Source organism: Prionailurus viverrinus, chromosome A1 (genome assembly GCF_022837055.1).
Source record: "Prionailurus viverrinus isolate Anna chromosome A1, UM_Priviv_1.0, whole genome shotgun sequence".
Lineage (NCBI taxonomy): Eukaryota > Metazoa > Chordata > Mammalia > Carnivora > Felidae > Prionailurus > Prionailurus viverrinus.
Window position 1 is genome coordinate 112,184,489 of NC_062561.1, and position 22,806 is coordinate 112,207,294.

General features: G+C 40.9%; 1 protein-coding gene across 3 annotated transcripts in view; it reads left to right on the forward strand.

The window, feature by feature from the left end:
* PCBD2 (pterin-4 alpha-carbinolamine dehydratase 2) overlaps nucleotides 1–22,806 on the forward strand; it is a 53,463-nt gene that overhangs the window by 14,069 nt on the left and 16,588 nt on the right. The window lies entirely within an intron of this gene.

Consider the following 22,806-nt stretch of genomic DNA (forward strand, 5'->3'; position numbering starts at 1 on the left):
ACAGCACAGAGCCTGATGTGGGGCTTGAACTCATGGACCGTGAGATCATGACCTGAGCTGAAGTCAGATGCCCAACTGACTGAGCCACCCAGGCGCCCCTAAAGATTTTATTTTTAAGCAGTCTCTCCACCCATTGTAGGGCTCAAACTCACAACCCTTAGATCAAGAGTTGCATGCTCTATCAACTGAGCCAGCCAGCTGCCCAGGACCTTCCAGTTTTGTTGGGGAGGTGGCACATTTGAATTGTGTGAGATAGCTGATCTTAAATTCTTTTTTTTTTTTTTTAAATCTTATTTATTTTTATTTTTATTATTTATTTATTTTATTTTATTTTTTAAAAAAATTTACATCCAAGTTAGTTAGCATATAGTGCAACAATTAGGGGTAGATTCCTTAATGCCCCTTACCCATTTAGCTCATCCCCCCCTCCCACAACCCCTCCAGCAAACCTCTGTTCTCCATATTTAAGAGTCTCTTCTGTTTTGTCCCCCGCCCTGTTTTTATATTATTTTTGCTTCCCTTCCCTTGTGTTCATCTGTTCTCTTAAAGTCCTCATATGAGTGAAGTCATATGATATTTTGCTTTCTCTGACTGACTAATTTCACTTAGCATAATCCCTTCTAGTTCCATCCACGTAGTTGCAAATTGTTAATGTTGATCAGGCACTAGAATGTGAAGTACTAATGAACTGAAGGAGGCATACTCCAGCATGGCTGCCTGGAGAAGGGGAGTTTTGAGTTGGTCCTTAAAAGTCTGATAGGTTGATGTAGCCTCTTTATAGCGTGGGGCATCCTCAAAAAATTAAAAATAGAACTGCCATGTGATCCAATAACATATTCTGGGAATATATCCAAAGGAAATGAAAACACTGACTCAGCTCTCTGCAACCCTACGTTCATAGCCCCATTACTTACAATAACTAAGACACGGAAGCAACCTAAGTGTCCATTGACGGATGAATGGGTAAAGAAGTTGTGGTATTATATATAGAAAACTCTGAAGATTCCACCAAAAAATTGCTAGAACTGATAAATTCAGTAAGGTCGTATGATACAAAATCAATGTGTAGAAATCTTTTGTATTTCTATACACCAAAAATGAAGCAACAAAGAGATTAAGAAAGTCCCATTTGCAGTTGCACCAAAAATAATAAAATACTTAGGAATATACTTAACCAAGGAAGTGAAAGACGTGTACTATATAAGCTATAAAACACTGATGAAAGAAATTGAAGATGACACAAACAAATGGAAAGACATTCCATGGTCATGGATTGGAAGAACAAATATTGTTAAAATGTCCATACTACCCAAAGCAATGTACAGATTTAATGTAATCCCTATCAAAAGACCCAGCAGCATTAGGGACACCTGGCTGGCTCAGTTGGTAGAACATGAAACTCTTGATCTCCGGGTCATGAGTTCAAGCCCCACACTGGGCATGGAGCTTATTTAAAACAAAAGAAAACAAACAACAGCATTTTTCCCACAGAACTAGAACAAATAATGCTAAAATTTGTGTGGCACCACAAAAGACCCTGATTAGTCAAAAAAATCTTGAAAAAGGCTGAAGGTATCACAATTCCAGATTTCAAGTTCTACTACAAAGCTGTACTAATTAAAACAGTATGGTATTGGCATAAAAACAGACCCATAGATCAATGGAACAGGATAGAAAGCCCAGAAACCAACCCATGTGATTATATGGTCACTTAATCTTTGACAAAAGAGGCAAGAATATCCAATGGGAAAAAAACCAGTTTCTTCAACAAATGATGTTGGGAAAACTGGACCCCTTTTTTTCACCATACACAAAAATTAACTAAACATGGATTAAAGGCCTAAATGTGAGACCTGAAACCATTAAAATCCTAGAAGAGAGCACAGGCAGTAATTTGTCTGAAATTGGCTGAGGCAACATTTTTTTTTTCAATATATGAAATTTATTGTCAAATTGGTTTCCATACTACACCCAGTGTTCATCCCAAAAGGTGCCCTCCTCAATACCCATCACCCACCTTCCCCTCCCTCCCACCCCCCATCAACCCTCAGTTTGTTCTCAGTTTTTAAGAGTCTCTTATGCTTTGGCTCTCTCCCACTCTCACCTCTTTTTTTTTTTTTTTCCTTCTCCTCCTCCATGGGTTTCTGTTAAGTTTCTCAGGATCCACATAAGAGTGAAACCATATGGTATCTGTCTTTCTCTGTATGGCTTATTTCACTTAGCATCACACTCTCCAGTTCCATCCACGTTGCTACAAAGGGCCATATTTCGTTCTTTCTCATTGCCATATAGTACTCCATTGTGTATATAAACCACAATTTCTTTATCCATTCATCAGTTGATGGACATTTAGGCTCTTTCCATAATTTGGCTATTGTTGAGAGTGCTGTGAAGCAACATTTTTCTACAGTTTTTTTTTTAATGTTTATTTTTGAGAGAGAGAGAGAGCGAATGGGGGAAGGACAGAGAGAAAGAGGGAGATACAGAATCTGAAGCAAGCTCCAGGCTCTGAGCCTGTTGCGGGGCTTGAACTCATGAACCACGAGATCCTGGCCTGAAGTGAAGTCAGACACTTAACCGACTGAGCCACCCAGGCGCACCAACATTTTTCTAGGTGTGTCTCTTGAGGCAAGGCATATAAAAGCAAAGATAAACTATTGGGATTTCATCAAAATAAAAAGCTTCTTCACAGTGGAGGAAACAGTCACCAAAACCAAAAGACAACCTACTAAATGGGAGAAGATATTTGCAAATGATATACCCAAAAAAGGGTTAGTATCCAAAATACATAAAGACCTTATAAATCTCAACATCCCCAAACAAATAATCCAATTAAAAAATGGGCTGGAGACATGAACATACATTTCTCCCAAGAAGACATCCAGATGGCCAACAGACATATGAAAAGATGCTCAACATCACTCGTCATCAGGAAAATACAATTCAGAACCATGATGAGATATCATCTCATACCTATCATAATGGTTAAAATCAACAACACAAGAAACAACATGTGTTGGCAAGGATATGGAGAAGGGGAAACTTTCTTGCATTGCTGGTGGGAACCAGACTGTTGCAGTCACTGTGGAAAACAGTATGGATTTTCCTCAAAAAATTAAAAATAGAACTGCCCTATGATCTAGTAATAGCATTACTGGGTATTTGCCCAAAGAATGCAGAAACACTAATTTGAAAGGATCTTTGCTCTCCTATGTTTATTGAAGCATTATTTAAAATAGCCAAATTATAGAAGGAGTCCAGGCATCCACTCATAAATGAATGGATGAAAAAGATGTGGTATATACATGTCTGTATATGTGTGTTGTGTGTGTATATACACACACACATATATATACACATAATACACATACACACACATGTATATATACACATACGTATATATGTGTGTGTATATATGTATATATACACACACACACACACCCCATACCCACACACAATGGAATATTATTCAGCCATAATCTTGGCATTTACAACAACATGGATGGTACTAGGGAGTATAATGCTAAGTGAAGTAAGTCAGAGGAGATACCATATGATTTCACTCATACATGGAATTTAAGGAACAAAATGAACAAAGGAAAAAAAAGACAAACCAAGTAGACAAACCAATTAAGCTAAATAAAAAAAAAGTATATATTACAGCAGAATATTATTCAATCATAAAAAACGAGGAAATTTTACCACCTGAGGGCATTATACTAAGTGAAATAAGAAAAAGACAAATACGGTATGATCTCATTTATATGTGGAATCTGAAAAACAGAAGGACTTACAGAAAAAGAGATCAGACCTGTTATCAGAGCAGGGGAAGAGAGAATTGGAGGAAGGTGGTCAACAGGTAACAAAACAAACAAAGGTCTGATAGGTTTTTTGAGGGAAGGAGCTAAGGGAGGGTTAGCTGGTGGCATAGGTCAAGGACAGGGAAAAGAGGGTACATCTTATTTGTAATGCGCGATGGGAAATGAGGGCCCTAAGTTTGGTTCAGTGAGCTGGACTGAAGATTGGAAAGGTGGGTCCTTGTGCTGTCTCCCCTGGGTTTAGTGTTGTTTCAGGTTTGGAGTATCTGAGGCAGACTCAACCTTCTTTCCTCCAACTTGCTTGTACCACCTTTGTCTCAAGCACCTAGACCTGTAACTGAAGAGTTTATCTTAGTGATTACTTAATAAGAACTCATTGACAGTCACCAAGACTGTGCTCTGCTCTGGGTTCACCTTGTCTCCCCTTTGAGTTCCTGTAGGAGATTTTCTTTTCTTTTCTTTTCTTTTCTTTTCTTTTCTTTTCTTTTCTTTTCTCTTTTCTTTTCTCTTTTCCTCTTTCCTTTTTCCCTTTCTTTCTTTCTCTCTTTCTTTCTTTTCTTCAAGTTTGTTTATTTTGAGAGAGAGAGTGACTGCACGAGTGGGATAGGGGCAGAGAGAGAGACGGAGAGGGAGAGAGAGAGAGAGAGAGAGAGAGAGAAAGAGAGAGAGAATCCCAAGTAGGGTCCACATTGTCAGCACGGAGCTTGACTCACAAACCAAACTGTGAGATCATGACCTGAGCTGAAATCAAGAGTTGGATGCTCAACTGACTGAGTCACCCAGGTGTCCCCTTTAGATTTCTAATAGCCTTTTACTTCTAGGTGCTTCCTGCTTTGATTGCTCTCCATGCTGCTTTGTTGTGACTAAATTGGTCTCTGCTCAGAAAATCCTGTTTCCTTCCTGTTATATCTTACAAGACATCATCTTCTCACAGGTTTTCAAAGCTGCTGACAGTCTGGTCCTAAACTTACCTCTCATTACTTCTCTGCCGAAGGCCTCTTTCCTCTGTTAGAGATTAGAACTGTAAGATACCTGAGAGGTCACCTAGTCATCCCCGTCATTGAAGAAGTGGGGAAACCGAGGTTCAGATGGAGGGAACACGAAACAGTGGCCATGCTCGAACTGGAGCCAAGACACCCAGCATCTTGGTTCAGTTCTCTTCTACCTTTATTTAAACTGTTCTTCCCCTCCTTTGTTTCATCCCACGTATCCTACCCCAGTATGTGCACATCTCACCCACTTCTAGAAGGTTTTTCCTGACACTTGTGCACATAGCACTCCTAAGCAATTACTATGCACTTACTGTAGGCTAGGCACTATGCTAGACACTGGGGGTGCATTGGTGATCAGAGCAGATGTTGTCCCCATTTTCATGGAGCATACTAGATATAGTAGTGGAGGGAGAGCATAAACAAAGCAATGAATATATAATTGCAAAGTATGGTAAGTGTCATGGAGGAAAATCCTAGTAGCTAATGCTTAATGCTTAAACCTTGGGCCAGGCACTATGTTATAAGGACACTACATGTATCCACTTAATCTTTACAAAACCCTGTGAAGTAGAGACTGTGTTCCTCATTTTACAGATGAGGAAACTGAGGTTTAGATTGAGGGACTTTCCCTAAACTCCACAGGTAGTAAGCACTAGAATTTACGATTTGACCTCAGGCAGTCTCAAAACATTTGCCAGCATGGATGCTGCCTCTCCAATAGAAAAGATGTTATGAGGAAGAATAAAGGTTAAGACCTAATTAAGTTTGAGGACAGCCATCATGGAAGGTCTCTTTAAGGAAGCTGATACATTTTCTTTCTTTTTTTTCCCCTTTGTTCATTGAGGCATTTTATTTGCACACTTGTATTATATTCCTAGGAAAAGGATCCCAGGATTTTCCCTCCTGTGTTTTCTTCTTGATTCTTTTTTTTTTTAAATATTTATTTATTTTTGACAGAGAGAGAGACAGAGCATGAGTGGGGGAGGGGCAGAGAGAGAGGGAGACACAGAATCTGAAGCAGGCCCCAGGCTTTGAGCTGTCAGCACAGAGCGCGACGTGGGGCTCGAACTCACAGACTGCGAGATCATGACCTGAGCCGAAGTTGGACGCTCAACTCACTGAGCCACCCAGGCGCCCCTCTTCATTCTTTTTTTTTTTTTTTAACGTTTTATTTATTTTTGAGACAGGGAGAGACAGAGCATGAACAGGGGAGGGTCAGAGAGAGGGAGACACAGAATCCGAAACAGGCTCCAGGCTCTGAGCTGTCAACACAGAGCCTGACTCGGGGCTGGAACTCACGGACCTCGAGATCATGACCTGAGCCAAAGTCGGCCACTTAAACCGACTGAGCCACCCAGGTGCCACCCCCCCCCTCCCCCCCCCCCGCTTCATTCTTAATGACCCATGATGCTGGCTGAGGTTGTCAGTATAATGAAATCAAAGAGATGGGAGCAGGTTATTCAGCCATTTTTGTAGATCTTTGTGTTGTACATCAATTGTAGGCCTGATCACTCCTCACCAATTTGACCTGCTGGTGAGGTTCACACTTTTCCCATTGATGTGGTCATCACTGATTTCAAATCACCAGCATAACTATCCTTCATCATCACACTGAGAAACCGGGTGATGAATTTGGACCACAGTCTTATCAGAAGGTAGCATTTGCCTCTCTTTTTGGCACTGGTGCTTGAAAGCATCTGCAACAACACACACATGCGCCATGATAGTAGCATGCAAAGATGGAGGGGAGAGGACTAGAGGGGCGAGTGTGAGGTATTACGGGAAGCGTGAGGGCTATTGCAAGACTTCCTTTTGGAAGTGGAAGTAGGTAGGTGGGCGAAGGATTGAGACCTTTTCTTAAAAGGGCCAGTGAGAGAACTTAGAGGATGGAGTGGAAAGGGGTGGGAAGCAAACACGACAGGAGGAGAATAGTAAGGAGGCTGTGTATTCATCCAGGTGAGATCTCACTGTTAAGGTGGACCCAGCAGGAGACTGTGGACTGGGGCAGTGACAGAGGGCCAGCAGAGTGCTATAGAGGTTGGAGCTGTATTTAGGAGCTTATATGAGCAGGAACCAGGGCTGCCACACACAGCTCTTCTAAAGAGAAAACCCAGGATCCTGTGACTCTGGAGGGGTGGTGATGGGTGGTGAGGAAGAAGAGTAGGGAGTGTTAAAAATGATTTCCAGATTTAGGACCTGAGGAACTGGGTGGTCACAAGTGGCCTTAATTAAGCTGGGGAAGTGTGGAAGGGGAACGAGATGGGGGTGCTGGGATCAAGATTTCTGGTTTGAACATTATTAATTGTGAATTGCTGGGAGACTTCAAGAAGATAGTTTTATGTCTGAGTTAGGAACTTAGAGTAAAGGTCTGGGTTGTACGTAACTGGAGAGTTTCAGGTATGTGTGGAAAAAAGCCAGGGTAATAGATGAGACCACTTAGGCAGAAACTGTGGTGTGAGGTGAGAAGAGGGCTCAGGACTCAGTCCATTTTAGGAGTTGGAGGGAAGAGGAGGAGCTGGCAGAAAACTGAGAAAGACTTATTATTATTAGTGAAATAGGAAGAAAATCAGGTCAGTGTTGTATCACAGAATCCTAAAGAAGATGATGTTTTAAAAGGGAGAGAGGGATCAGTTCTGCTGAGATTCCCAAGTAATACCAAAGGATGACCACTGTATTAAGTGGCATAGATGTCATCCATGACCGTAGTAAGGATGGCTTGGATAATATTGGGGTGCAGGCCAGCCTGGACAGGAAGGCGAGCTCATGTGCCTTATACAGATCTTTGTAGCCATAGGCGTTAGTCTCTTGTTTGTTCTTCCACTTTGATTTCAGCCCCTGGGTTATCTTGTTTGTGGTGTTCTTTCAGCCTTGTTTGGTTGTCGAATCCATGAACGATAGAGCTAGAAGAGATGAGGCAACCAGGGCTTGGGACTGAAATGGTTTGCTCACCTTAACAAGGAACCAGTGGCAGAATTAGCATGTGACTAAGTTCACATTAGATCATGTAACAGAGAAATGTAGCTACTCACCTTTTCTCTCTCCGTCTAAGATAGGAGCACCTTGAGGGCAGAGACTCTGGTTGTGCTTGTGTACATTTCCCACAGTACCCAGGCCAGTGTTACCTAGTTTTTGTTTTGTTTTGTTTTTGTTTTTGTTTTTTAACTTAGATAGATCTAGGTGTATTTGGAATACATGAGATCCGTTCATTGGGTTCACCATAGGTGATCCTAGCAGTGCCCTTAGCCCCAGAGAGTTGTATTTTTCATCTCTTTGTCTCCTACAGGTTATTACCTAAAATCCTTTCTCACCAGGGACTTTCCCCCTCCCTCATTTCCTTAGTCTTGGACACAGATGGTTCGTAACAGTGACTGGTGTTTTTGGCCACTAAGTATTTGTGTTTGCTGGGATGAACTCTAATGCCATGGTGCACTTCCCAGAAAAACAGCAAAGATTGTGTTGTTGTTCAGGTTGCACTTTTGAAGAATCAGAGAAAGAAATGGGCTACTTGTGGCATCTGTAGTAAATTGCCTCCAATAATGAGAGACTGAGCTTAGCATTTAGAATTTTGGCTCCACAGATTCAGCTACCCATAACTTTGTCTTCTGTGAATCTTGGTGTCCTGAGGGCCCTTGGTAAATTCTCCCAGGCTTGCACAAAGTATCACACTGGGAGACTGCCACAGGCCTGTTCACCTGCTATAGATTAGGCATTCATTTCTGTTTCAAGACAGTCTTTTTTTTTTTTTTTTTTTTTTTTTTTTTTAAGAGAGTGTGTGATCGGGAAGAGGGGCAGAAGGGGAGAGAGAGAGAAAATCTCAAGCAAGCTCCATGCTCAGCACAGAGTCTGATGTGGGGCTCGATCTCATGATGCTGGGATCATGACCTGAGCCAAAATCAAGAGTCGGACGCTCAACCAACTGAGCCCCCCAGGTGTCCCTCAAGACAATTCTTTTAATACCAGATATGTTTTTTGTTTTGTTTTTCCCTTTTCTGTGATTACCGGTCTAGCACTTTTGGATGACTTAAAGGGGCGCCTGGGTGGCTCAGTCGGTTAAGCGTCTGACTTCGGCTCAGGTCACGATCTCACTGTCCGAGAGTTTGAGCCCCGCGTCGGGCTCTGTGCTGACAGCTCAGAGCCTGGAGCCTGTTTCGGATTCTGTGTCTCCCTTTCTCTCTGACCCTCCCCCGTTCATGCTCTGTCTCTCCCTGTCTCAAAAATAAATAAAAAACGTTAAAAAAAATTAAAAAAAAAAACTTGCTGGTGTTATAGGTAGAAAAGTTTAAAAATTTACTGGATACATTTTCCAGGAATTATTTTCACAGATTTTGATGAGACGAAAAATGTTGCTTTAAGTTCATTCTGTATAGGTAACTTTTTTTTTTTTTTAACATTTATTTATCCTTTGAGAGACATCTAAAGTGACACCGTGAGTGGGAGAGGGGCACAGAGAGAGGGAGTCACAGATTGCAAAGCAGGTGCCCAGCTCTGAGCTGTCAGCACAGAGCCCAATTCCGGGCTTGAACTCCCAAACCGCGAGATCATGACCTGAGCCAAATTCTGACGCTTAACCAGCTGAGCCACCCAGGCGCCCCTGAATAGGTAACTCTTAATGTTGCGTGATTTACCTGAAATGTAGCAACATTAGTTGTCCTTGTGAGTTTGGAGAGTCACAAAAAATTTTATGAACTAAGGAGTATTTGTGCTTCTAGTAGGTGGTAGTCGCTTTCTGTTAGAGACTTGTGAGATAATGTAGATTGTTACATTGAAGCTTTTCAGCAGCCTTGCAGGGTTAGGTGTTGTAACGCAGTTTGGTCATGGTCAAAGCAGGGAAGTGAAGGAACCTGCTCAGACTTAACAGAGGAAGGAGGCCATCCTTCCAGGGCCAGGCTCCTGCCCTAAGGCCAAAGTTCTTATCTCACTTGAATCTGTTATTTCGAAGGTTTGTGGAATAATTCAAGATGTGGATTGACTTTCTGTTTCGGAATGTTTTAGACCTTTGAATGACCATCTCTGCTGTTAAGTGCAAAATTGAGTCTCTTTCTTTGTTTAGGAAAAAAAAATGTCTATTTTGGAGGGCCTAAATGAGGCTACATGTTCTTTGCATATTTTGGAGAAAAGGGAAACCAGCTACTGTTTGGATTAAAAAAAAATTTTTTTTTAAACATTTACTCATTTTTGAGAGTGAGAGAGACAGAGTATGAGCGGGGGAGGGGCAGAGAGAGAAGGAGACACAGAATCCGAAGCAGGTCCAGGCTCTGAGCTGTCAGCACAGGGCCTGACGCAGGGTTCGAACTCACAAACTGAGATCATGACCTGAGCTGAAGTCGGATGCTCAACCGACTGAGCCACAGAGGTGCGCCAACTACTGTTTGGATGTTGACCTGTAAATTGCTATATGGTTTCCTATGCCTTGCCCTGATAGCATTAATTTATAATACTTGATCATTCAGTTATTTGCCCTAAGTCGACTACAGATTGGAAGTCAACCTCTATCTGGAGAGGGAAGTCACTTCCAGATAGGTCTGCAGAGAGCAGCTAAAAACTTTACTTGCCAACTTGTCCTCCACTGAGAGACTCCAGCTTTCTGAGTTACCATACAGCTGTGGATACATATGTGTAGAAGAGAAGGGCAATTGTAATTCTGAATGTCTGCGAATATGATTCTGCTATGTAAGTTTGAGAGCAAGTCTCTTCCATCGTCCTATTTGTTTTAAACAGCAAGCTTTCAGGGGCACCTGGGTGGGTCAGTTGGTTAAGCTTCCCACACTTGATTTCAGCTCAGGTCATGATCTCATGGTGCGTGGGTTTCAGCCCCATATTAGGCTCTGTGCTGACAGCGTGGAGCCTGCTTGGGACAGTCTCACACTCTCTCTGTCTCCCTCTCCCTCTCTCTCTCTCTCTCAAAAATAAATAAACATTAAAAAAAAACTTGCAAGCTTTCAATAGAAGGATTTAGCATTTATATATTACTTGTATACCCCACAGACATCAGCCAGGCCTCTGTCACTCTTCTGGGAATGATGGCACCCTGTTATATTTGTGTGGTGTGTTTAGCTTGTTAATAAATACATTTTTTTTCCTGATTGCATATTATGTTTTATAATTTGAACAGCAGAAAAAGTACAAAGAAGAAAAATATATCTCTAATCCGGCTCCCTACTTATAAAGCAGTGTGTATGAATGTATATTTTGTCAGTATGTACGTATGTATGTGTGTATATATATTTGCGGTCATATTGTAAATGTATTTTGCTCAGTTGCTTTTTTTCTTCATGTACAGTTTCTCTGTCAGTAAAATATTTTACTTTATGACTTTTAGTGGTTGGATATATGTAGTATTCCACTGGACAGAAAGGCCATATTTAATTTAACCAATACCTTTCTATAGTAACTAACCTGTTCACAGATGAGACTTAGTGAGCCTACCTTTTCTAAACGATCCATGTACCTTCTGCCAGTCGGTCACAAAAGTAGCAGGGATTCATACCAGCTTCTTCTTGTTAAAGAGACTCAGGGTCTTGATGTCCTTGGAGATCAGGCATAGACCCAGTTACTTGTTAAAAAAAAGTAAATAGAAATCATCGCCTAGATTGAGTTGATCTACTGAAGCTAAAAAATCAAGCCCTTTCAAGTCACTTGAGAAGGTCAGAAGGAAAATGTTATGTTTCAGGGCTTTGTAGCTACCATTCTCACAGCTTAGTGCAGTGATGTAGGGAATATTTTCATAGAAATGTTTCTCTTTTAGAGATTTTTTTTTTCAGATAAAGAAGGCTTGTTTAATTCAGGAAGAGTTATTTCATAGGAAATTAAATCTTTGTAAATCCTCTATCACATTTCCACACTTGCCAGTTCTCTGGCAAATGATGGCTTTCAAATGGTTCAGAAAGGGTTTCTTAAAAGGAAACAATTCCATGTTTTCTACATATTCATCTTTTTATTTTTGAATTGGAGAGGTGAGAGAATCTTCCGTTTTCTCCTTGTATTTGTCTGTGGGTGATATTGGTGGCTTTTAAACTCAGAATGGTAATTACTTGTAGTGAGTTTTTAAAAACTTCACCTGATGAGAATGTTTTCTTGGGCATGATGAATGACTCCAAAGGACTTTAAAAACACAGCCAGTGATGTTCGCCAGGCGCTGGAGAGCTGCTGCTGCGTAGAGATCAGTAATTGTTACATCTTGGTTTGGTATGCTTGGTGGTGTCTAATCATGTCGTGTTCTTGGGAACCATGAAAGAATTTTCTTTTCAAGTCTTAGTGCATCGTTTTTCTGACATTGATCAAAGGTTGGAAAACCAGTATTATATATGTAGCTACGGCATTCATAACTGTCTTAATTCTTAATCTTTTGGCTATTTGGTTGAAATATATCTACGCCTCTTAAATATTGAAAGCATTATATCCTTTAACCTATAGCTGCAGAGTTAAAATGAATTTTATGTGAAATATTTAGTTGTGGACCACATCTTCAGCTTTTTATATGCCACAGTGGTCTTGTTTTTTTCCCTTCCATTGTCTGATAGTGAGGTCATTTTCAGTCCTCTGAGAAATTCTATTCCCAGCCAGATGCGGCTCATATATTAAAAGTAGCACCTGTGGCTAATATCACAGCAGCTTACCATAAATTTACATGGTAACTAGGATTATATCTGTCAAGACTGTTAAAAAACATCTAGATTTAATTTGATTTCCAGTATTGTAGAAGCTATCCAACATTTTGCTTCATAACTATATTTTAAAAGTTAAAAATCACTCCATTGTTAAGTTTTATAGCACTCCTAGTGCCCATTAAGTTGATTTGTTCAATGGAGGTCAGAGTAAAGCAACTTGGCTACATTAAGATCGGAAACCAACCCATTTGTGACAAATTTAGTCCTTTCGTGTGAATCTTCTCAACGTCTCTGCGCTGATTGGATTCAGGTGTAGCTTATGTCAGTAGCATTTAACCTCAAAAGAATGAGCAATGTGATTGGGTTGTTATAAATTATGGAGCGTTTTGCCTTTGCTTATTCAAACGTAGATGTTGACTCTGCTGCCCATGCCTCACTGCTCCACTGAGTCTGCCTATAAATGAGTAGTTTGGTTTTAAAGACATCTTGGAAAATTGGGGTACGTGCCCTCACCCCTTTCCCTCCTTTATGTGACCCTTCCTAAACTATTTTATTCCCCATTATCCTTTGAGTCATCTCCCACATGTTATGATTTGTGCACCTGCACTTCTGAAATTATTTTGGGGTGTCATTATATCATGTTGTTCACCAACTTTCCAGCATTTATGGATATAATAATGATTCACTGTAAATCAAAATAATTTACAAGTTACAGAGGATCTGCTCCTACAAATAAGAATTGAATGATTAATTTCTTCAGTGTCCTCCCATTTGAACGTGGGTCCTTAAAAAGAAACTGCTAACATATTTCTTTGTATTTGTGAAAACTTAACTCACAGTCCAGAACTGAATTAAAGTTCAGTTTTCTGGATACTTAGTTTTTTGACATATAAACAAATGCCAGTTAAGAACGAAGCAACGTAATTGTAATCGCCTGAGCAGTCCTCTTCCTCCTGAGAGAGAGTTCTAAGTGTTGACACGCCGGGTAGGGCAGCACACAGTCCCTCAGTATGGGGGCCTTGACCCTGAGTTGGCATGCCATGTTAGGTCGGAGCTCCGTGGGGAGCATTGTGCTTTGCTGGTCATCTTTCTGGAGGGATCTTTGTAAGCTTTGAGCCCGAGCCTCACCAAGGAAGTGGAGCAATAGTCAAGAATAATTACGCTGAAAAGGTTGTGTGGAGTGGAAGAAATGATTAGGAGTGAGGCTAAAATTATACACATTGAGTGTGTTACCTGGTGTAATTAATCACTTGACAGTATAAAAAAATACTCTAATGACCAGTTTGAAGCCTTGTAAGGTATTTTTTTGGTGGATTATGGCATCTCTTTCCTATTTGTATACCTAGGATAAATTCAGCTCCTAGGGTAACCTGGGTGCCCTACTTGGGAATCTGGATTGCCATCATAGTTTCTGCTCAGATGTCGGTGGAAAAGAGGGGTGAAAATATAACGTGGGTGTGCCCAGCACCGTACTCTCACATGGCCTTTCTCCATTGCTTCGTCCTCTCCCTCCTTACCTTACTAGGTCTTCCTGGTTGGCTTTTCTGTCCTCTCCTACCACACCCAAGTTCCTGGGGTGGGGTGGGGGAAGGGTAGGGACTATGTCCCAGGGCCCAGAGTCCAGAATGGTGCTTGGTGTAGAGCAGCAGATTGGCATACATGAATAGTCTATACCTTCAGGGGCAGACTGTTCAGGAGATGCCGAATCTTCCAGATGCATTAAAGGTTTCAGATCCTATACGGAAAGCAGAAACGTAAGAAATTTTGCTGCCTACAGTTCTTTTTTCTCCTCCATCTTGCATTACAATTAGAAGCACATGTATGATTTTGTTCTTAACTGTGTCACTTGATGTTCTGAAGGGGATAGGCATCATGAGGTGGCTGGTGATGAGGCTATCTTACCATGTAGCCACTTGCACGATCCCTAGATTTAGCCTCCAGAGGGCCCGGGAGCTACGTATGTCCGGTGGCCACAGACACAACCTTAGAAGGCTGATTTTGAGAATAGAAATAAACCTTATTTTAGAAGACCTTATTTTCAAAGAGAGGTATTACTTCCTCTCAACTCAGAGATGACTTAAATCTTAAAATAATCCTTGAAGTGCACAGTGCCAGTTTTTATCACTCATTAATGCCATGTGACTTTAAGTCGTTTAGATCGGGGGAAATGGCTGATCGGAAGCCAAACGGGCCAACTTTATAGCACTACATATGCACAAAGCACTTTTGCATGCATTGGCTTATAAGGCACTATGTAGTTTGGTTCTTTCATAAGTAACATCTCATGTTGAGACGTGAAAACTGGTACTCACTGTATTTTTATTTAGAATTTTGTTTTAAACCGTGCAAAACAGCATTGTATAATTGTTTTTTAAGATGAGAATATATAAAGTATATATTTCTGATGATGAAATCCTCACTTGGCAAATTTTGGCTGTTTTAATATAGTTGCTATTGGATGAACAAATAGATTTCACATGAACCATTTTTCATTTATTGTATCAACAAACATTTTTTAAAACACATGCAACTCTTCCTTCACTAAATTATTAAAAGAGAAGTTGCCCTTTAAAATAAGAAACTTTTGTTATAATTAGCCCATGTTGTACATCTAATATTGTAATACTCTGGGTCTGTAATTAAAAATGGGCTCTGCTGGACGGTGTTGGGAAGAGGCACAGAAGAAAGTTACAATACATTGCCTATTTACAAATTAACCATTACCTGCCAAAAGCACATCAGACCCACACAGCGGACATCCGCTAATCCAGTGGTTAGCCGTTCCGGGCTCTAATGCACACTGTTTTACACGTTAACGGTTTTGAAGTTCCAGTCCAGAGCTGACCTTTCACATGTGCTCCGTTCACAGTAGGAATCTCCACTCACTGCTTCCTGTCAGAATGGATTATGGTGACACAGCCCAGGGCTCACTTTGGCTGCAATTAAGTTTTTGATCAGAATTATTTCGTTCACAAACAATCACATTTGTTAAAATGTTACATCTGCCCTGAAAACCACTGGCAGTCTCTCAGTTTATCAGTGTGATGTGACTGTAATTCTTCATTTGTTTTTCATAAAATGGCAAACCATGTTATATAGGTTATTTTTTTTTTTTTCTTTTGCTGGTTTCTGCCTTTCATTTCATTGGGCTTGGGAGGAAACTAGGTCTTGAAATTAGAATGAATCTACTCGTAGACTTTGGGAATTTGAATGGAATTGTCTTTGGTGCAGAACAAAATTATCCAATTGAGCCAAGACTCAAACATTATTTCCGAAAATTGTTAGTGGTGGTTCTGTTTCTCACACGAGGAAACGTTTTAGCTTCGTGAGTGTGGGGGTTCGAGGTTTTGCTTCTTGGTCTGCAGTTCTGTAGTCTCTGTGCCTACTGTGTTGCAGCCTTTCAGTATTTATCATAATGCACATCTCAGAATCCATCACTATTGCCTCTGACCTTGGGTACCAGAGGCGAAACTCGCTCTCGCTCTGTCAGCCTCACCTCTCATGGTGCTTTGGCTAGTTTTTAAAAGTGATTTTCTCACTGAGAAATGGCAGCAGAGATACCCTGAAATAGTTTTTTTGTTGAGTAACCGTTTTGCCTCTGTAACATGGTGTGGATATTAGTGGCACTTTGAGTTTTACAGCTGATTTTCAGTGTTGAGTGTTGTCACCCTTTCGAGAAGTACCCCCCTTTGGAGCAGAGGCGGTGATGTGGTGGTTTTGTGTGTTGGGTGGGGCAGTTTGGGAGCGCAGGGCTGGAGTTTGGATTGGAGTTTATACCTCTGACTTAATGAACTGAACCTCTGACTTAATTTTTGTGTGAGAAGCAGATGGGAATCTGGTGCTGAGGTAGTGCTGGGCAGTGGGAGGTGATAGAGTTAGTAGGGTGTGAATTTAGGAATGCTTGAATGCTGTCTGAAATTCAAGCATTAGGTTTAGAAATTTTAATTACCTTTTTTTAAGTGTTTTTTTTTTTTTTTAAGAGAGAGGAAGAGAGAGCGCGCAAGAGGGGGAGAGAGGCAGAGAGAGGCAGAGAGAGAATCTTAAGCAGACTCCATGCTCAGTGTGGGGCCTACACGGGGCTTGATCCCACAATCAAGCTCATGACCTGAGCTGAAATCAAGAGTAGAACACTCAACCGACTGAGCCACCCAGGTGCCCCTAAAAATTTTAATTACTTTTAATATATATATTTAGAATGCTATTAAAGGAATTTATTACCAGGTTTTAAATTATTATGTTAAAACCCAAACCATTTCCCATTTGTTTTGATGTAATGAAACTTAACTTTTTACTAACTCATAAAATTACAAGTGGCAAAAGAAATGTGTTGCATCAAAAAAAATCTGTTTACCTTTAATTTTTTAAGCTTTTCAATGAAGTAGAACCTACCTAAACTTGTAAAGGCCAAAGTCTTTACTTAAATGAAATGTAAATACTAGCTATAGTAATTTAACCTTCATTTTCTCTGTTGTCAGTTGTGAGCAGATTTTTCTTAAGTTACATCCCATTACTATGGCGTTTTTCGTCTTTAAAAAATACTGTATTTGAAATATACCTGCCCATATTTACTGTTTAAAGGAAGTATTTTTAAAGAAAGTACTGAATAGTATTGAATTTCAAGAAAAAACACCAACCTAGAAACTTCTCTTTTAGCTGTCATTGGTCAGTTCTGCCCTGCTTTCTTAGAAAGTATATACAGATGGTGGCCAGACAGGATTTCTAACTTTATTACAAGCTTATGTTAATATAGTCATTGATTTTCTTAAAAATTTTTTTCTTTAATGTTTATTTATTTTTGAGAGAGAGAGAGAGAGAGAGAGAGAGAGAGACAGACAGACAGACAGACAGACAGACAGACAGCGTGTTAGCCGGGGAGGGGCAGAGAGAGAGGGAGACACAGAATCTGAAGCGGGCTCCAGGCTGTGAGCTGTTAGCGCAGAGCCGGATGCAGGGCTCGAACCCACGAACTCTGAGATTGTGACCTGAACCGAAGTTGGATGCTTAACTGACTGAGCCATCCAGGTGCCCCTAGTCATTGATTTTCTTATACTCATTTTTTTTCCCTGAGATTCTGGAATTTTTAGAACTTTATATCTATGACCAGGTATGCCCATGTGATGTGTGTGGGTCATCTGCTGAGTCATAGGAACCTTCATCATCTTTGAAGGGGGTTTTCATTGAAATCTGAGGCAGTCAGGAGAAAGAGTAATGCAGAGTGCCTTACCTCAATCAGTGCCAAAAAGCAGAGACTACTGAAATCCTGTACAGCATCTACAACATGTAGACATGATCTCTAAGCCCCAAACCTTCAGTATATGTAAGGAAGACAATGGATGAAACACATAAGAAGGTTTTAAAGTGCTCTTCTGGGAGAGGCCGAGACAGATAATTGTGACTTGGGGTCTGCTCTCACAATATATAAAACTGAAAGATAAATTGGACGCTTAACTACCTTAAAGTTTTACTAGATCTTTTAGAAACACTTCTGAGGTCCCAAATAGGTCATTTATGCCAGACAAAGAACTCCAGATTCTTTCCTAACTACCATGAAAAGATAAACCCTCACTTCCTAAATAGTATGACTGCTGGCTTAGAGAGACCCCAAGTCCATGCTGTGAGAAGAATCTTTTTTTAAAATCATCAAGGAACACAGCACTTATCTCTGTATTCTGGTCATCACATCACCCAGTGGGAGGAACGCTACCATCATTGGTCTACCCCCTTCCTTCCGTGGTTGGGAAGTCAAGACTGGGAGGGAGGAGTAAGTACCTGAGGTGGGAGTGCTAGGCCTCAACTCCAAGAACATGTTCCCCTTCTCAGTCTCCGGACTTTCTGTATCTCAGGACTATTCAGACACTTTTCCGTAGCATTCTGAATGGGCTCAGAAGGATTTAAAGTCAAAGCAGAACATCTCTTTTGTAAAGAAAATTAATTCAAACTAAAAATTACAATGCATGCTTTTTCTGAGCCTCAGGGATTTGGGCCAGGTAACTGCTGCGGTCCCTGCCAGCTCCAGCCCTCTTGGTCTCATGAAACATGGCTCCCTGGATCGTACGTGTCTTTCAGAACCACCCCCGAATTTATTTCTGACCCCATGCCCACTCTCCATATTCACAGCTCAGCATATTTTTTGTTTTATTATAACCCTGGATTTACAACTGCTCATAATTCTCAAGGTTTCAATGAAGAAGACATTTCAGAACAGCAGGGTGGGCATGGCCCCCAGGTTTGTACTTGGTGCTTGAAGAAGATGAGGCACACTAAGAGGGTAATGAAGATTTTTACCTCATTATGATAGCCTACCAGTATCATAATTTTGAAAGCCTAAGATGCAGATCATTTGAGATCTGTACTCATTTCTCTAAGCACAGAAGACAGAAGTACATACAGCAGTTTTGGATCCTGATTCCTTGGCCTTTTCACAGCCCCTCAGTGAATGGTCTTCTGGACAAAGAGGGGAGCTGAGTGTGAAGGTTGGGTGACACGCCCCAGTCACATATGTGCCTGGAAGAAATATTTGAGGATAAGAACTTGGGTCCCAGAGAAGACTCCTACTCTGGGGATCTTTCCACAGGGCACACTGCCTGCGTGTTGGAGGATTTGATGACATTGTCCCTGTCATTTCAAGTCTGGTGGGTGGAGTGTTTGTTCTTACAGGTTCAGTTGTCATGGTTTTGGCACAAGACATTAAGCTAATTGGTTGCTTTAATGGGTCCTCACTTAAAGAGGAGTTTATCATCTGATGTTTTCACTGGGTATTGAAAAAAAGGAGTTAAACAAAACCTTATTTATTCCATAGTCCCCCAATTATACAGTTGCTCTTCTAGTTCTGCCCCTGCAACTCCACAATGTGTATTGGTAGAGAATTCAAAGAGTCTTCAACGCTCAGAAGGCCTGGCTTGAAAAGACATATGTGGTATACATGTCTCTCCCAAACATGCTTGAACCATTTACATGAAATAGTTTCTCAAAGAGAAGATCCCCCATTCTGTCTGAGATTGTGTGGCTTCCAAAAAGAAGTAAAGAAGACCGTGGAGCTAACTGGAAAATGGGTAGGATGTTTTAATGTTTTAAGAAAGTTCAGGGTACACAATAAATGAATATTATCACATCAGATGTGGGGGAAAGGCACAGGAAAAAAAATTATAATAGTTTTTCCTTTTTCTTTTTTAAAAATGTATTAAAATTTTTTTTCTAATGTGTATTTACTTTTGAGAGAAAGAGAGAGAGAGAGAGACAGAGGCATGAGCGGGGGAGGGGCAGAGAGAGGGATACACAGAATCTGAAGCAGGCTTCGGGCTCTGAGCTGTCAGCACAGAGCCTGACATGGGGCTCGAACCCACAGACCATGAGATCGTGATCTGAGCTGAAGTCACTTAACCAACTGAGCCCCCCAGGTGCCTCTAAAAGATTTTATTTATTTTAAGTGATCTCTATACCCACTGTGGGGGCTTGAACTCACAACCCTGAGATTAAGAGTCACATGCTCTTCCTACTGAGCCAGCCAGGTGCCCCCATTTTTTCTTTTCCTAAATTTTCTGTTATGCTTAATTTTTCTCTTGTAGTTAAACTTTTAAAATAAAAAAGTACAGGAAACTTATTTTTGTATAATTAGCTTTTAGGTAAAGGAAAGAAATGGAAAAAGTATAACCTGACATCAGGGATTTGTCCTAAACACACACTTGGATCCTTTGGAATCTCAGTTCTCTCTCCTCTGTAAAGTAGGAATGATGAACCTGCTACATGGTGATGTACTATTATTAGTAGCTGATACTCTTCAAGAAGATTTTTTTAAATGTTTGTTTATTTTTGAGAGGGAGAGACAGTGTGGGAGAAGGGACAGAGAGAGAGGGGAAGACACAGAATCTGAAACAGGATCTAGGCTCTGAGCTGTCAGCCCAGAGCCTGGTGCAGGGCTTGAACTCATGAACCATGAGATCATGACCTGAGCCAAAGTCAGATGCTTAACCTACTGAGCCACTCAGGCGTCCCTAGCTGATACTCTTTTTTATTGAACATTGTGTGTGAAGGTGCTCTGTGCTTTGTAATTGGTACACATCACCTCCTTGTGTCCAAATGGAGTCTTTACCTAGCCAGTTCATGTAGCTTGTTTGGGGTTTGGGTACAGAGCCCAGGTTTTGGATTCCTCAACTAATACTCTTTCAATCCATTGCACTGCTTCTCATGTAGTGGGTTGTTTTTCGGTGTTCTATTCCTCTGAAAATCAAGTAAAAATTTAAATAAATTAACCAAGTTTATCCATTCCCCTGTTGATGGACATTTAGGTTCTTGGCACTGTTTATTATTACTGTCAGTTTTTTAACAAGCATCTTTGTGTCTCCTTGTGTACATATGTGAGAGTTTCCTTAGGTTATAGGTCTAAAAATGTAATTGGTTGGGGGCACCTGGGTGGCTCAGTCGGTTAAGCGTCTGACTCTTGATTTCAGCTCAGGTCATGATCTCATGGTTCCTGAGATTGAGCCCCTCGTCAGGCTCTGTGCTGATGGTGTTGAGACTGCTTGGGATTCTCTCTCTCTGTCTCTCTGCCCCTCCCTTGCTCTCTCTCTCAAAATAAATAAAACTTAAAAAAAATATAATTGCTGGGGCAACTCTCTGGTATGCAGATTCACTTACTAACCTGATATACAGATTAATAAATGAAGGTTCAGGGTTGTGAGAAGTCAGGGCTTGGGGACAGTTACATTGTAGCTCATTGCCAAGACTTTTTTCATCAGAGAGCCCTATCCATGCATGAGCCTAGAGTAACCTATAGTGAGCAGAGTCCTCATGATTTTCAGACTGATGTGAGCTGATTTTGAAGTGGTTCTGGAAGTGTGGGAAGGTGTACATACAGTGTAGACGTAATGAAAACGGGAATTACCAAGTGGGCTGTCAGTCCAAGGTATGAGTACTTGAGGGCAAAAAGACCCATTTTTTACCAGAACTCACTCTTGATAGCACTAACTTGTAATGTCGCCAGTAATGTTGCAGGCTTATAACATGTCACCTTAAAAATTTACAACTATGCATAGTGTTAAATTCAAACCCAAGTTAATGAATGTCTGTTGTCTGAAAAAGGATACTTTCTGTTTAATTTCACAGATTGCATTTTCCGTTTAATTTCACAAGTCAAAAGGCTCCAGGTTGTGACAGAAATGTACCTATTTGCTGTCTCCGTTCCTGTACAGATGCCCGTGAAAACTGGTGCTGGTCAAGTTGGCTCAGGTTCTGCGCATACTGGGACTGGCGGAACTGAGTTCAGATGTTGCAGTGTCCACTTCAGTGGTGCTGGGGTTGGGATGTGCATGCCTCTTCTCTGCTGTCCCGTCTCATCCAGCTGTATTTTAATCATCTCATTGCTTTCACTGGAGGAATCCTCTTGTCCACTGGTCTTTATAGGCAGAGAGAGTTATATATATATATTTGTCTGGGTAAGCAAATCGATAAGCTTTCAATAAAGCGTATCAGACCATTTCTTTGGCAGGACCGACAAGAACAGCTTGTGAAGCAGAGCTGTTTCCAACGGAGCATGAAAAGCTTTGAAATTTCTCAGTAATAGCAGAGGGCAATATTTGAAACCATCCTTAAGCAGTTGTTTTCCTCTTCCCTAACCAAGTTTATAAAAATTTGGTCAGACAGGCGTTTTGTTTTGTTTTGTTTTAAAATATTTTCAGTGTCTTGTTATCTGCTGAATGCACATGTGTTCCTGCACTTTTTCTTTCACGATTGAAACTTTAAACCCTTCCCTTAAGTCCCTCTAAAAACCTTCCTTTGCCCAGTACGGTTTGCATATGTGAGAAGGGTTGAAGGGATCTGGACCCTGGAGAAACCTCACGATTTGAAATCTGCCTGAGTAGTTGTTCACCAGGAATGGCCATGGTTAGTGCCATAGGGGCTCTTTGTCTTTCTCTCCTACCAAGATTCCTCACCCCAAAAAGACATTGGTTAATTGGGGTGTTTTAGTTTAGTTAATCACATCATGAGTGCCTGTGAACATAGCAAGAAGCATGATTGAAGCGTTTATAAAAATTTGGCTCATAGTAAGTCCCATAATTTGTTTGAAAGAATTACCTCTTCGGTGACATTAAAAAAAAAACCCACAAAGATTGTGGTTTATAACACCACACCTGGTCCAGATTGTACTGGATGAGTCCATATTTGCTTCACTGTAAATGATTTTGAGGGTGGAATTCTTGGATTGCTTTCTGTCTTGTAAGCCCTTGACATTGTACTGGTACCTGTGTGCGCACAAACCTCCTGACATGGGAAAGGCCGGCTCAGCCTCCCACTGAAATGGAGTTTGGCTGCATTTATTCTGCATGTTCCTAGAATGAGGAAATGATATGACAATAAACAGAAATGCCCTTGCTGAAGAGAGAAGGGAAGCTG